The sequence below is a fragment of the Artibeus jamaicensis genome, unplaced genomic scaffold (assembly GCF_021234435.1).
Source record: "Artibeus jamaicensis isolate MK-2021 breed Jamaican fruit bat unplaced genomic scaffold, CSHL_Jam_final scaffold_1019, whole genome shotgun sequence".
In the NCBI taxonomy this organism is placed as follows: domain Eukaryota; kingdom Metazoa; phylum Chordata; class Mammalia; order Chiroptera; family Phyllostomidae; genus Artibeus; species Artibeus jamaicensis.
In genome coordinates this window covers 3081453-3096805 of record NW_026522025.1, presented here as the reverse complement: position 1 = coordinate 3096805, position 15353 = coordinate 3081453, and the positions used below count along the sequence as shown (strand labels likewise).

The window sequence follows — 15353 nt, the reverse complement described above, 5'->3', positions numbered from 1 at the left end:
AAATTTGGGCTAAATACAAAAGCTATTTTCTAATAATTAGCAGTAACCAAAAATAGAATGAGGTCCTTCAGGAAGTAAGCAGGGCCTATTGCTTAAGGGTAAGGCATTATAAAACAGATAAAAGTTGACATTAGCAAAAGGTACTACGTATTATGTGGGAGAAAAAGGTTCCACAGCCAATAAGTTTAGGTAATATACTGCTGAACAAGTTTCTTTACTTTTACTCCTCCATTTTTAAAATACTAATGGGTATTTGCAAATCTCTACCTGAGGGATATAGTAGGATACTAAAACTTATTTGATTAAAAAACGCTGCCTTCCTCCTGGGGTAGCATGATAAAAAAGAGTGTGGGTTTTATAGTCAGAGTTATATGGCTTGGCTTGGGATTTCTTCCCAAAGTCAAGATTCACTGATGCAGGGACTCCAGAAGAAGCTAACACGGACACTCTTCTAGTAGTTTAACAATTTTCCAGCCAGTAAAGACATCATCTGTCTATCAACATTAGCACCTCCAATACCTCAAAGGTGGGAAGGCTATGTAAAAGTTTTCTCACTAAAATATATCTCATGCTTTCTGAAGGTAGAAACATGCCCTCCTTTGCTTTATCAACAATAATTGGTCCCCATTTTAATTACTGAATTCTTACTTTATAAGCAATATTAAAGCTTCATTCCAAGTGTGCTCCTGGTGACCTGGCTACTTTCATAGAACACAGCTCCACATTCATTGTTTTTCAAACACATACACACTTATCACAAAAAAAGAGCAGAAGGGGATTACAGGTAGAGAAAGAAGACACCTCAGTCATGAGCTATTCATGAGGCTAATTTCCAGAGTTTCCATGTTTTGATTCAGAAACACATTTCCTTTGTTTCAGGGAAAAATTCTATATAAATTATAATCCCTCAGTCTTGGCTCCCCCATCTTCCTTAGCCACCACCCACAGCCCACTGCTACCCTTCCCACCCCCATTCTGTTACTTCATTAATGACATTTACTCACCATTATCTACAGTTGTCTACATGTCATCTATCTTTTCATTCAGTTCTTCTTTGGAAACACTGAATGGAATATTAAATGTGGAAGGGGACTTAAAATCTAGTCCATCACTCAGATCAGAGAAAGGAGGTCCAGATATCAGTTATTGTATTTTTCTAATAATAGCAAAGCAGGCATTTTTATCTACTTCAAAAATACCAACATATGGTGTATTTTATTGCAATAATTTTTAAACAGTATATGAGAAAGCTAAAGTACCCCAAAATACACACACACATACCTTTTTCTTACACAAAATGCTACATGCTAGTGACATACTTCCAAGCCAAATATCCACCAAAGTCAATCAACTAACTTTATGCTCTCCCGATATGAATATATCCGCAAGCACTATGGAAAATCCTAACATAAAACAAATAAAGAACATGTGGGGAAGTTCACATGGTAAAAAAGAGTGTGGGTTTTATAGTCAGAGTTATATGGCTTGGCTTAGGAAAGTTGAAACTCTCTGAGCCTCAGTTTTTTTGGCTGTAAAACAGGCATAATCATACAGATATTATAGGGCTCTTTTAAGAACTAGAAATAGCACATGTGACGCACCTAGCAGAAGGTGGCATGCTGTTGACAATACTTTTATACTAGGTAAGTAATGCAAGGTAAAAAAGCAATCAAGGAAAACTTTATAAACCTGGAGTCTTGGAAGAACTGTATAATGAAGCGTGCAGAAACAGGAGTGAGGAGTGATCAGATTGGAACCAAATCACAAACAGCTGTTTCAGCCTTATTTTTTAAACACTGAGCAGAAATTTCTAAGAATGACCTCGTAATGACCTCAAAAACAATTTACTTCAGCTAATTGAAAAATAAAAAATAAAAATAAAAAAAACAGAAAACAGAACCTATGGGCAGTTATTATGTCACCAGAATCACAAAAAGGTCAGGTGATATATTTTGAAGTTTCAAGGTTTTTCTCAGACTCAAAATGTTTTATTTTAATTACTTTTGGGGGGTTGTTTTTCAGGTTCAATTAAAAACGAAAAATGGAGACTAAAGTTTACATAAACCCTGAAGGAATGTTCTCAAAAAATTTTGATACTGCTTACCTTTTTTAAAAATATTTTATTTATTTATCTTTAGAGATGAAGGGAAGGAGAGAAATATCAATGTATGGTTGCCTCTCATGAGTCCCCTGCTGGGAACTGGCCTGCAACCTAGGCATGTGCCCTGACTGGGAATCAAACTGCGATCGTGTGGTTCTCAGGCCTGTGCTCAATCCATTGAGCTACACCAGCCAGGGCTGATACTGCTTACTTTTTATTTTAGTAAAGAGAATTTTGAGATGGCTCTGCTGTGCTTTGAAATAATTAAAAACATACCATTTACTCTTTATTTTAATAAAAGGAATTCTGGCAGATAAATTACCAAACCTTGATCTGAGGTTAGAAAAGAACCATGTTATAAATAAAAATGCATACATTTTCATTAATCCCAGCAAAAAGACTCCAAAAACTGCTGGTTTTTATAACTTTATATAGAAATTACGACTTCCAAAGCAACTAAAAGATTGTGTAACAAATCATTGGAAGCCTTTCAGCTCACTCGATTCAAAGTCACCATTAAAGGATCAAACAGTGATCAAATCAAGTGGAAAAATGCTGAGGGTGATCCACCATACATAAAATGAAGGTCCCAAACTTGCATTTTGTTTACTCAGCATTCCCTGAGGTACTTACTATTCTGAAATAACTTTAGAAACATTAGCAAGTCATTCATTGCTTACCTTGAAATATGTCCTACAGAAACCTCATAACTTGATTGGAAAACTTTAATACCTTGATTGGAAACATACATATAAGAATAAAGAGTAGCCCTGGCCAGTGTGGCTCAGTTAGCTGGAGTGTCATCTGGTCTCGGCTTCAATTCCAGGCCAGGGCACATGCCTAAATTGCAGGTTCAGTCACCTGTCAGGGTATGTTCAGGAAGCAACCAATTGATATTTCTCTCTCCCTCTGTATCTCCCCGTTCCTCTCTCTGTAATCAATGGATATATCCTTGGGTAAGGATTAAAAATAAAAATAAAACAAAAAAAGAATAAAAAGCAATGACTAATCTGTATGTGCGTAGGATTATATATTATGGCGATATAATGGCAATCCTTAAAACCTATTCGTCCTGAATGCTTAAAAACATTAATAGTTACATATGCAGCCCTGGCTGGTGTAGCTAGGGATGAGCACGGGCTGAGCCGCAGGGGCGCAAAGGCACATATTGATGTTTCTCTCCCTCTCTCCTTCCCTTCCCTAGGTTTCTCATATGCAAATGGACTCTCTAACTTTTTAGGAATGTCTTAGCAGTTAAAGGAAAGCTAAAACTAAGGTTTACGATTGCCTCTTGTTAGGCAATATTCTTAGAATACAATCTCTCAGAGTTGAAGACCCCATACCACTATTCCCATCACTACCCAACATGGTTAACCAATTCCACCAAGTGCTGGTTATAAAGGATGCTTATGAATATTATTTGACAGTAAAAAGAAATGAAGTACTGATACATGCTGCAACATGGACAAACCCTTAAAACATTATGCTAAGTAAAAGAAGCCAGTAATGAATTGTGATTCCATTTATATGAAATGTCCAGAATAGATATGCAAAACCATAGAGGCAGAAAGTACATTAGTGGTTGCTAAGGATGGGGAAAACTGGCGGGGGGGGGGAATGGGGAGTGACTGCTAATGGGTATGAGTTTCTTTTTGGAGTGATGAAAATATCTAAAATTAGTGATGCTGTCTGCACAATTCTGTGATTAACAGCCCTTGAACTATATACTGGAAATGTGTAAATTGTGTGGTATGTGAATTATATATCAATAAAGCTACTAAAAAATAAAATACAGACTTACCTAATACTCTAAACTTAATTGAAATACATGTAATTCCTCACTGCACATTTTACAGCCTCTCTACAGTTAATATTATTTCAAACTGCCAGAAGAAACTAAGGTTGAATATACTTAAACTTGCCCTAATTTATGAAAAACTCTAGACTCGTCTTATCATTTTCTTCAATCTTATTTTCTAAGGCACCTTCCTTCAAAAGTAATAAATTTCCATTTAAAAGTAATTAATTTTTTGCCCTGGCTGGTGTAGCTCAGTGGATTGAGCACGGGCCTGCCAACCAAAGGATCTCAGTTCGATTCCCAGTCAGGGCACATACTGGGTTGCAGGCTAGTTCCCAGCAGGGAACCATACACGAGTAGCAACCATACACTGATGTTTCTCTCCCTCCCTTCCTCTCTAAAGATAAATAGATAAAATCTTTTTTAAAAAGCAATTATTTTTTAAAAATCTACGGCATAGATTAACTACTTCTGTATTATCATTTGTATTTTTTTATCCTTACCCGAGGACATTTTTTCATTGCTTTTTTACTTTTTAACAAATTATTTTTAAAAGTATTTTATTATTTATTATTGAGAGAGAGGGGAAGTGAGGGAGAAAGAGAGGAAAGAGAAACACAGAAGAGAGAAATATCAAATGGTTGCCTCTAGCACACCCCCCAACCAGGGACCAGGCCCCACCACAACTCAACTGATGACCTTTCACTTTGCAGTAGGATGCCCAACCAACTGAGCCACACTAGCCAGGGCTTTATGTCTTTTTTAGAGAAAGAGGGAGGGAGAAGGAGAAAGAAAGATGGGGGGTGGGGTGCAGAGGGAGAGAGAGAAACATGGATGTGATAGAGAAACATCAATTGGTTCCCTCCAGTACACACCCAGACCAGAAATTGAACCCCCAACCTCTCGGTGTACAGGAAGATCTTCGCACCAAGTGAGCCATATTGGCCAGAGTATTTTTTTTTAAATGCAAGAGCCCTGCCCATGCACCAAAATGTTGCAGGTCAGATCCCTGGTCAGAGGGCATATGGGAGGCAACCAATTGATGTTTCTCTCTCTCTCTTACTTTCTATCTGAAATCAGAAACATATCCTTGGGTGAGGATTTTTTATGCAACAAAACTACCATAATAGATATTAAGAAACAAATCCTTAAGGATATATCATCGTAAATAATAAAAAGAGAAATGATGACAAATCACTATAGAATTTCCAGCTAAAGAAATTATTATAGGCATAAGCCTAGGTCCATATAAGTATGTTTTAAGCTTAAAGCAAACGTATGCTAATCATCAGAGAGATACAATTTAAAACTACAATAAGGTACCACCTCACTCCTGCCAGAATGGCCGCTACCATCAATAAACTAAAAAAAAAAAAAAACAGCAAGTACTGGTGAGGATGTCCATAAATGGGAACCCTAGTACATTGCTGGTGGGAATGCAGACTGGTACAGCCACTATGGAAAACAGAAGTGAGTTTTCTCAAAAAATTAAAAAATGGAACTGCTGTTCTACCATTTGACCCAGTGATCCCACTTCTGGGTATATATCCTAAGAATCCTGAAACATCAATCAGGAAGAATATACGTATCCCTATGTTCATACCAGCATCATTTATAATAGCCAAGATCTGGAAACAGCCCAAGTGCCCATCAACAGATGAGTAGATGAAAAAGTTAGGGTACATTTATGCAATGGAATTCTACATGGCTGTAAAAAGGAAGGAACTCTTAACTTCTGAGACAGCATGGATGGACCTGAAGATTACTATGCTAAGTAAAATAAGCCAGTCAGAGAAGTACAAATACCATATGATCTCACTTATATGTGGAATCTAATGAACAAAATAAACTGACAAACAAAACAGGCCCAGAGGACTGTTTTGAACAGACTGACAGATCTCTGATGGGAGGGAGTAGGGGAACTGGAAGAGATTAGCTGAAGAATATACACGCACATATGCATGACCCATGGACATGGACAACACTGGGGTAAAGGTGGAGGGGAGCTTTGTGGAGGCAGGGAGGCAAAAAGGGGTAAAATGGGGGACATCCATGTCGACAACAAAAAAATCACTGATGAGGTAGATCAAATGGTATTCCACCATTCTTTCAATTTGCATTTTTGTTTACTAGTGAGTTAAAAAAAAATTTTATATATATTCGCTGACCAAAAACAAACAAACAAAAAACAACCCAGCCCTGGCCAGTATGGCGAAATTGGTTGAAGCATCATCCCATAACCAAAAGGTTGTGGGTTCAATTACCAGTCAGGGTTCATACCTAGGTTATGGGTTCCATCCCTGTTCTGGGCATGAACAATCCCTGATCCAGGCACTTACAGGAGGCAACCAATTCATACTTCTCTCTCACATCAATATCTCTCTCTCTCACTATCTTTCTCCTTCCCTTCTTCCCTCCCTTCCTCTCTAAAATCAACAAATATATCCTTCGTCAATGATTAAAAATATAATAAAAAATAAAGTTTTGAAATATCCTACATCCAAGGTTGTTCTATCCAGCAAAGCTTTCATTTAGAATGGAAGGGCAGATAAAGTGCTTCTCAGATAAGGTCAAATTCAAGGAGTTCATCATTACCAAGCCCTTATTATGTGAAATGTTACAGGGACTTATCTAAGAAAAAGAAGATTAAAAAAGACGAACAGGGAAAGGACAGCAAATGCACAGTTATTAACAACCACATCTAAAACAAAAGCAAACTAAGAGGACAGCTAGATCAGGAGTAGAACCATAAAAATGAAGATCACATGGAGGGTTAGCAACAGGGGAGTAGGAGAAGGAGAAGGGGGGAGAAGGTACAGAAAATAAGTAGCATAGACGGTAGGTAGAAAATAGATAGGGGGAGGGTAAGAATAGTATGGGAAATATAGAATCTAAAGAACTTGAGACACATGGACATAAACTAAAGGGGGGAGTGTGGGGGGAGGGGAATGAAGGGGGAAATGGGACAAGTGTAATGGCATAATCAATAAAATATACTAAAAAAATAAAAAATAAATTAAACAAAAAGAAAAAATAAATAAAGTTTTGTAATATAAAATCCTTAATGCCATAAGATCCCCATTAACACTTATTAAGGTCTCCTTTTCCCTTGCCCAGTATGAATTCAATGTCTTTTCTTAATTTCAATGTGTCCATAGAGATTTCCTCATCTTTACCTTATTTTATTAAAGCTCTCAAAAAGTACTTCATAAGTAAAAAACATATACTGTTCTAATTTTTCCAATAGTTCAGTTCTATAAAGGGACTATTTACAATAATTCAAAAGAAAAAATGTTAAATACTACTTAATTTATACAATAGGAAATATTTTATAAATAGCATTTTCAATTATTCTATTTTAAAAATGTATCAAATATTATAAAGTATAAGGTCTTCTACTAACTACACAACTAAAATACTAACTACTGACACTTTGGTCCCTCCCTAATTTAGAAATCTCTAATACTTTAAAATTATTCATATTGATTTTATTTCCTAGTGATAAACTGTATAAATAATTAATGATCTTTCAAGCTCTTTCAAATAGAAGTAAACAAGAAGTATTATTTTCTACTTCAAGAGTAACAAGCAAGGACTGTTGTAGCTCAGTGGATTGAGCGCGGGCTTGCGAACCAGACAATCGCGGTTCGATTCCCAGTCAGGGCACATACCCGGGTTGCAGACCGGTTCCCTGCAGGCCACTTCCCAGCAGGGGACGCATGAAAGGCAACCGTACATTGATACTTCTATCCCTCTCTCCTTCCCTTCCCCTCTAAAAATAAATAAATTTAAAAAAAAATGGAGACAATCAATAAAGATTAAATCAACAATTAAAAAAAAAAAGAGTAACAAGCAAGGACTGACTTATAGCTCTGATTTACACATTATATCATTCATTCCTTACAATAATCCTATAAGGTGGGTATTATCAGCTACATTTTGTAGAAGAGAAAATTGAGGCTTAACGGGGGCAAGAAACTTGTCCAGGGTTATAAAGATTATCAGAAAAGACTGAAACCCTTCTGACAGGTTGTAAAATATAGCTGTAATTCATAGCAGTTTATAAGAAAAAATCTGTTTGTTTTTGAAGATTTTGTTTATTTTTAGAGAGAGGACAAGGGAGAGAGAAAAAGAGGGAAAGAAACATAGATCAGCTACCTCTCATATGTGCCCTTATCCAGGGACTGAACCCACAACCCAAGCATGTGCCCTGATGAGAATCAAATCAGGGACCTTCCACTTTGCAGGACAACACCCAACTAACTAAGCCACACTGGTCTAGTTGGAAAAGCCTGTTTTACAGATTCTTCAGTTCTTAAATAATGTAAGTTTAGTAACTGAACTATTTCTATTCAGTAACTACAGCTTTCATCTCACCTGGCTGTATGGCAGGTAAGATACACGTAAGCAAAAGCAAAGATCATGTAAAACTCGGAAAATGAATAATTTGTAATAAGTATACCCTATACGCAGGGAATAGCTAATTTTTAGCTAAAAATGAAATGGATCAAAATTGCCTCCTATTAAAGGTTTTAAATAATTCCAAAAGGAGACTCATTCTCTGAAAAAGTGAAAGCTACCAAGTTTTAAGTCACACAATTTCAATGCCTGGCTTTTGTTTTTCCAAAAGGAGGAATGAAAATGAATAGTTATTGAGAACCTTCTATGTGACAATGAGCTAATAATTGCTTTTGATTACTTTTAACTCATGGAACCTGTTCCCAGTGGGCGGTGCTATTACTCCAGTAATACTTAAGAAAACTCAGACTCTAAACATCACATTGCTCTAAGAGCTGTAGTAAGAATTCCTGCCCACATCTGATTCCATACTCTGCATCATATCATACAATTAACCATAAAACACCACACACACACACATCATCCCTTTAGGAACATAAGAATTTAAGTTGAAATCCAAGCAATTACTGTATTTTTTTAAAAAGCTTTGTGCCTTTGCAACTAATCTCTGTCGAGCACTTAACAGGTACCAAATAAAAGTTTACTGAATGAAATGAACAGTGGTAACTTAGCAACAGGAAGAAATGGGATCATTTCCACTCATTCTTACTAAAGGTGTTAATACAAAACTATCACTTACCAGGCAATGTATACAATTACATCCTTAAAGAAAAAAACGCTAATCAGGAATTGGAATAGGAAGGAAAGATCACACGTAATAAATACTGCCCTGGCTGGTGTGGCTCAGTGGATTGAGTGCAAACCAGGGGGTCACGGGTCGAGGGTCGCGGGTTCCATTTCCAGTCAGGGCATATGCCTGGATTGTGGGCCAGGTCCCCAGTAGGGGGCGCTTGAGAGGCAACCACACATTGCTGTTTCTCTCCCTCTCTTCCTTTCTCTCTCTAAAAATACATAAATAAAATCTTTTAAAAAATTATTGATATTCTTAAAGGCAAGCTACTGAATTAAACATAAGAAACCTTAAAGAGAGATCCAGTATGTTCCACTCAATTACAAAACTCGTCTGACCCTGCTTTTTAACGGTTAACTAAGTATGTCCTGCTTCCACAATTAGCTAGTTGCTAGCAGAGGCCTTGGTCATTACTATGTTTCCAAGAACACCAAAGAAAGCACCCCGCACTTAAAATGAATAGTTAAAATTTTATAACTATCTTTAATAGGTTAAAATTTTTCAGATATATCTGCCTTTAGAGTTTTGCAAGATAAGTATAACTCTGCATTTTACAGATAATGACATTGAGGCCCAAGGAGATTAAGTACCAAGGTAAGAGGTCAGGTATCCTTTTATAACACAATTACCACTAAAGGCTCTCAACTGTTTGTTGATTGAATCAGCTGTCCTTTGAAATATCATTTTTTAAGATTAAAACAGCATTATCTGTTGCTATGACAAATGACTATATTGCCACTTAAGAATGATTGAAGGTTTTGCTAGAAAACAGATACTGTACCTTCACTCAGCTTGCCAAGATTAGTTAACTTTAAACTTATTATATCAGTGATTCTCAAACTTTGACAGGACTAAGAAGAGGGGAACTGGATAAGAATGAAGATCTTTGGGCCACCATCATGACTAGAAATTCTGATTCAGGGGGCCAGGATCTGAGCATTTTAATAAGCACCCTGAATTGATTTTAATGTTGGTAGTCTTTAGGGACACACTGAGAAAAACTGGATAGAATTTTTTTAAAGCCTAAGTTAATCTACCAAAAAATATTTAATCAAGCCAATTTTTTATAATCACAAATATTTAAGCAAAATCTTACAAAAACAAAACAAGGCTACTGCATGTAACAGGATAGGTCCTCAAAAACATTTACTACAACAAATCTCCCTAGATCTCCGGAGCTTCTTACGATGCACAGGTGGTTAAAACAGGGGTCTTTTAGGTAGGTAGTTACCCATGTTATTCTGTTTTAAATGATGTATTCAACTATGATTGCAATGTAATTTAGTAAAACATTTTTATAGGTCTTAAAATGACTGAATGTTAGTAAAATGGATAGTCAGTTAACTTTGAACCTAATATGTAGAATAATAATTTAAAATCACCAACAGTATAAGCCCATTTTAAATGTTAAATGACCATAAAAATATACCTTGAGATTATAGGTGACCTTTCCCCCATTATTAAATATTTATGGAGATTCTGTACTTCCCAAAGCTTATACAATAAAGTATATTTGTTTATAAAAGTTTAAAAGTACTTATCAATCCTACAACTTTAACTTACATAACAGGAAAACAAAAATAACTTGTAACCTCATTTATCATAAACCAAAAATATCTATATGCCTGACTTAGGTATCAAAGGTTAATCACTAATCACTAACTTTTCTATTACATTTATACCAGAACAAACCATTTTACTTCTAAAATTTAGACTATGTCCCATTTCCATCAGGTATCTGTTAAAAGGATAGTTCACACGACTTTTAAAATCCTCTCGTCATCCATTCTATGGATCTACTGAGGTAGAACATTTTTCTACTGAGAACTGAGGCATTAAATTACACTTACTGGGGGAGAAGGGAGAACAGACCTTTGTAAAATATATATATGAACAATTGTGAGCATTCATCTAGAAACATCGCAAAGCCAGGATGGAGCTTTCTCCAAAGGCAGACCACGCTTCGAGGCAAAATGTAATAAAAGAAGGCAGGACTGAGCTACCGGCAGGTGATGAAATTTCACCTCAAATAAGACGCAAAAGGTTCTTTTCGACCCGGCAGGTCCGCGAACGGCACTCCGAGGATGCCGGGGGCTTCCGCGGCCCATCACTTTGAGCACTCCGATTCCCACCCAGCCCCGCCGGCCCTCCCCCAGAGACTCTGCGGGACGCGGTGTGGGGCGCGGAAAAGCCCAGGCTGTTTGCAAACAGGCGTCCTCTGCATCCCTCCGGGAAGACCTTGCAGGGCCGGGGATCAGAGGCTGCGCTCCGCCCGGGGCCAATCCGAAGGGCGCCAGTGCCCCCGCCAGCCCCCTGGCTCCACACCACGGGCGGCGCCGGAACCAAGGCCGGGGCGAGGGCTTCTCGGCAGCGCGGGGCCTAGTCGCCCCCCACGAGCCTCCAAGCCTCCCGGGGGACACGGGGAGAAGGGCTGAGGCCCCAGAGCCGCGGGGTGGGGGAGGCTGCCGCAGCGGCTGGACTCCCCGTCCGTCCGGCTAGAGGGCTGCCGCCAGGGCCCTTCCCGGAGGCCGAAGGCCAACGAGCACCGGACAGCGCCGCGTCACACTCACCTCGAGCAGCCGCCGCCGTTGCCTCAGCATGGCCCGGGGGGTCGTCCCTGAGCTGCCAGCCTCCTCCGGAGGGCACCGGCGAAGCCCCAGGCGCCGCCGCGAAGCCTCCCACTCCTGAAGGGGCTGTGGTTGCCGCTGCTGCTGAGGCCCAGCACCCTCCGAGCCGCATCGAGCTCCTGGGCCGCTGCAGCCAAGCGGATCCCGGAGGAGCTCCGCCAAGCCCGGCCAGGCGCGCAAGGCTGCGGTGGGACAACCGAGGTGCCGCGGGCGGGGATCCTCCGCGAAGCCTCCAGCGTCGCCTTGGCCGCTCCTGCCGCCGGCGCCGCTGGGCCACAGCGCCCCCTGGACCTCACGCCGGGCTACGACGCGAGGACTGCGGCGGCTGCCCCTGCACGAGCCGCAGGGAACGCCGGCGAGCGCGGCGTGGGGAGGCGGGGGCGGCGCGCCCCCCGCACGACCCACAGCCTACGGTCCGCCCCAGAAGACGCCTCTCTGGAGACGGAGACCCCTAGGTCCCCACGGACGTTGGCTGCCCCCGCCACCTACCCCTAGTCCTCAGACCCCGAGCACCTTTGCGCCTCACTTCAGGAAGTACAACGACATTCTTGTTCCTCGGACCCTCACCTGCAAGTAGGAGTGTGAGGGCATCTCCTGGTTTTCCTCTCTCGTGATTCGAGGAGGGATCCCTTCTAGTTCTTTCAGTGTGTCTGGGTGTAAGAAGAGTGACCCAGCGCCAGCCTTTTTACACACACACAATCCTCACCCAAAACTGACGAAGAAATTGCCTTTGACCTTAACTTTTAGGGGATCTACTGTGCAGATCGTTACAGAAATTTCCTACAAACCTTAACCCCTAAAGCCTCCCCAAAACAGAAAAAAATATTTCGAGCAAGACAAGAGAATAGCCAACCGGTTGTCCCGAAATTCATAAACGACTTAAAGGTAAGAAAAGAACCATCCATGTTTTCTAACTAAACCCCTCCCCTACCCCGACCTCTACGCTTCCACGCCCCACCCCTGCCAAATCCCAGGTAAGGCTCTGAAGGAAGGAGATTATTATAGAGTGGGGCTGTAGATCATCCTGTTTACAGGTACCCCGTGTTCGATCCCACTCAAACTAGGTGCAAACATCAGAACCCAAAACAAAAGAAACAAAGACTGTCAAAGGGAAGTAGGAAGAAGAAATCTCCAAATCCTCTTGTCCCAAATTTTTCAAATACATTATTTTATCATAGAGTAGTATGGTAAAATGAGCAGGAATTTTGGTGGCACGCAGAGTCTGATACTACCAATTTTAGTTCTGTCATGTTTAGCTTTATGACCCGAGGCAAGGGAAATATTTCTGAGCCTCAGTTTTCTAATGCCTGCCTTGTTAGTTGTTGTGAAGACTGGAGCTAATTTGTGTTAACTAGAAACTGGCCCATGGATGGGACTCACATATTAGCTCCGATTCTTGTTGGTTCCAAAACACCCTCTCAGTCTTTCTTAGAATAAAGATTGTTCCCACCTGCTTTTGTTCTTTCTCTTTCAATCTGTGTGTGTGCGTGTGTGTGTAATGTATTCCTATCAAAAGATGGGTGCATTATTCTTCATCATCCTTGGTCTGGCTAAAATTCTCCTAAATTTTAGTTATAGAGTAATATAACATCCATCCACTGAAGAGTTAGAATTTAATACACTGGATCCTGTGGCAGTCTGCCACATACACAACAGATGTCAGTATAGAACCAGTATATTTTTCTTTAAAAAAAATTATAAGGCAGCTTCACCTTACCTTGCATTATGTCCCAATAATAAAAAATCTTTCTTAAAGATTTTATGTATTGTTAGAGAGAGGGGAAAATAGGGAGAGAAACATAAATGTGTGAGAGAAACATGGATCCATTTTCCCTCACTCACCCCAACTCAAGCATGTACCACCACCGGGAATCCAACCAGCAACCTTTCAGTTTGTAGGACAATGCTTAACCCACTGAGCCACACCAGTCAGAGCAATAATAACAAATCTTAATGAGAAAATTACGTAAAGTTACTGGGAACTTTCAAATAATTGTTGAGAAGCCATGTTAGAGATAACATAACCTTCCAATCAATGAAAACTCTCCCTGTACAATCCTAAGTGTGTCTGCCCCACCTATATTCTGAGTCACATTACAAAAAAAAAAAATCACTATCCCTTTTTTATATCCAGAGAAGCTGGTGCTTGGAGGGAAACTATGATTCAGCTTCACAACAACTCTATGAATTAAATACTATATACTACCACCATTTTACATGCGAAATGAATCCAACCTAAGGAAAAGCTGAAAGTAAACCCCGAGATTCCTTTGGTCTCCCATCTGATGCCCTAACAGTCCTTTCTGCAATATTTAGAAAATGCTGTAAGAGTAAATTACCATCACTAAAAATTTTCAATCTAGAGTAACAGGCCCTTTAACTTTGATCAGTTTGACAACCTACTGTTACCACTGTGCTTTCCAAGCCTAGGTCACTACCACCATGAAATCTGTGTTTGTGTAGAAATAATCATGCTATGCAGGGTGTAGCTAACACATGAAGGTAGTTAATTTGTTCCCAGGACCAGTTTCCTTTTGTTTCACACTTTTCTCCCTTCTATTCAGATTATGTTTCTGAAAGAGGCTGCCCTTATCACCAGTACCTCCTCACTGATCATTCCATGGTTTGGACTCTTTGTATCCAGTTTGCTCTCTGCTCTCTGTCTCTCATCTGTTTTCCTCCTCTAATGTAAATCTCTTTTTCATTTTAACCTACCTTGACCTACTGTCAGTTGATTTGGTTATCCTACTCTCAGTTTCACATTGATTTCCACTGAGTGGAATCCAGTGACTCTAAAATATCAGTGTTCCCAAACTGGAAGACCTCCCCACTGTCATTTTTATACCATATACATTCATCCTATAGAAAGCTAGTATTCTAAGAATGGTTTCTTCAACAATAAATTTTTTAAAAGATGGGGAAAAAAAGAATGGTTTTTTCAAGTTAATTTAAGCTGAAGCACCCCAAACAAAATTTTCTTTGCTCTTTAACCTTTGTTCTTTAAATTTAAAATTTTTTTCAGGCATTTTGTCAATTAAAACTGTTAAAAAATAAATCAGGCCAAAAAGATATCCACTTCCTGGCTTGGTAAATGGCACAGGAGTCATACTTAACTCCTGAGTCTCTGTCCTGGAAAATTGGTCAACAAGCCTGATAAATTCTACTTCTTGCTTTTATTGAATTTCTCTCCAGCTCTACTGCCACCCCTTTTGGTCTAACCTATATGCTCAGTGAAGGACAGGTGCACTGAATGGAAAGTAGGAAGGGAAGGAAAAAAGAGAGATGAATGAATTTATTTGTGTTTAAGAGTTCATACTATATCAAAGGTTGTATAAAAGGAGGCACACAACCTCTTCCATACTCCCTATAATCCTTGTACTCCCCAATGTATAACTACTCATGAATGTACTGTCAACATTTGTTTACTTGTATGTCTCACCTATCAGTATTTGATTTATCTGTGTTCCCACAGCCAATCTCAGCACAGAGTACACCTTAGGGAATATTAAACCAAACTAAACTGTGGCTTAGCCTGATGCACATCAGGCCAGGGCATCCCACCCACTTCGTTACTTTTTTAGGCCTTTCACGTTAACTTTCAGGTCCCACCAAAGAATAAGACTCCTCTTCAACAGATGATTGCCCTGCAGCCTAGAACTGACCCCCAGGTGGCTGCTG

General features: G+C 39.6%; 1 protein-coding gene and 1 pseudogene across 3 annotated transcripts in view; one reads left to right on the top strand and one right to left on the bottom strand.

Annotated features, from left to right (window-relative positions):
• The window catches only part of ZFYVE9 (zinc finger FYVE-type containing 9), a 121112-nt gene extending 109404 nt beyond the window's left edge, over positions 1-11708 (bottom strand). For all 3 annotated transcript variants that reach the window (XM_053655457.1, XM_037158320.2, XM_037158321.2), the window contains exon 1: positions 11619-11708. The gene's annotated coding sequence lies outside the window, so the exon portion shown is untranslated. The remainder of the gene's footprint in view (positions 1-11618) is intronic.
• LOC119058848 (spidroin-2-like) overlaps positions 11133-15353 on the top strand; it is a 45067-nt pseudogene continuing 40846 nt past the window's right edge.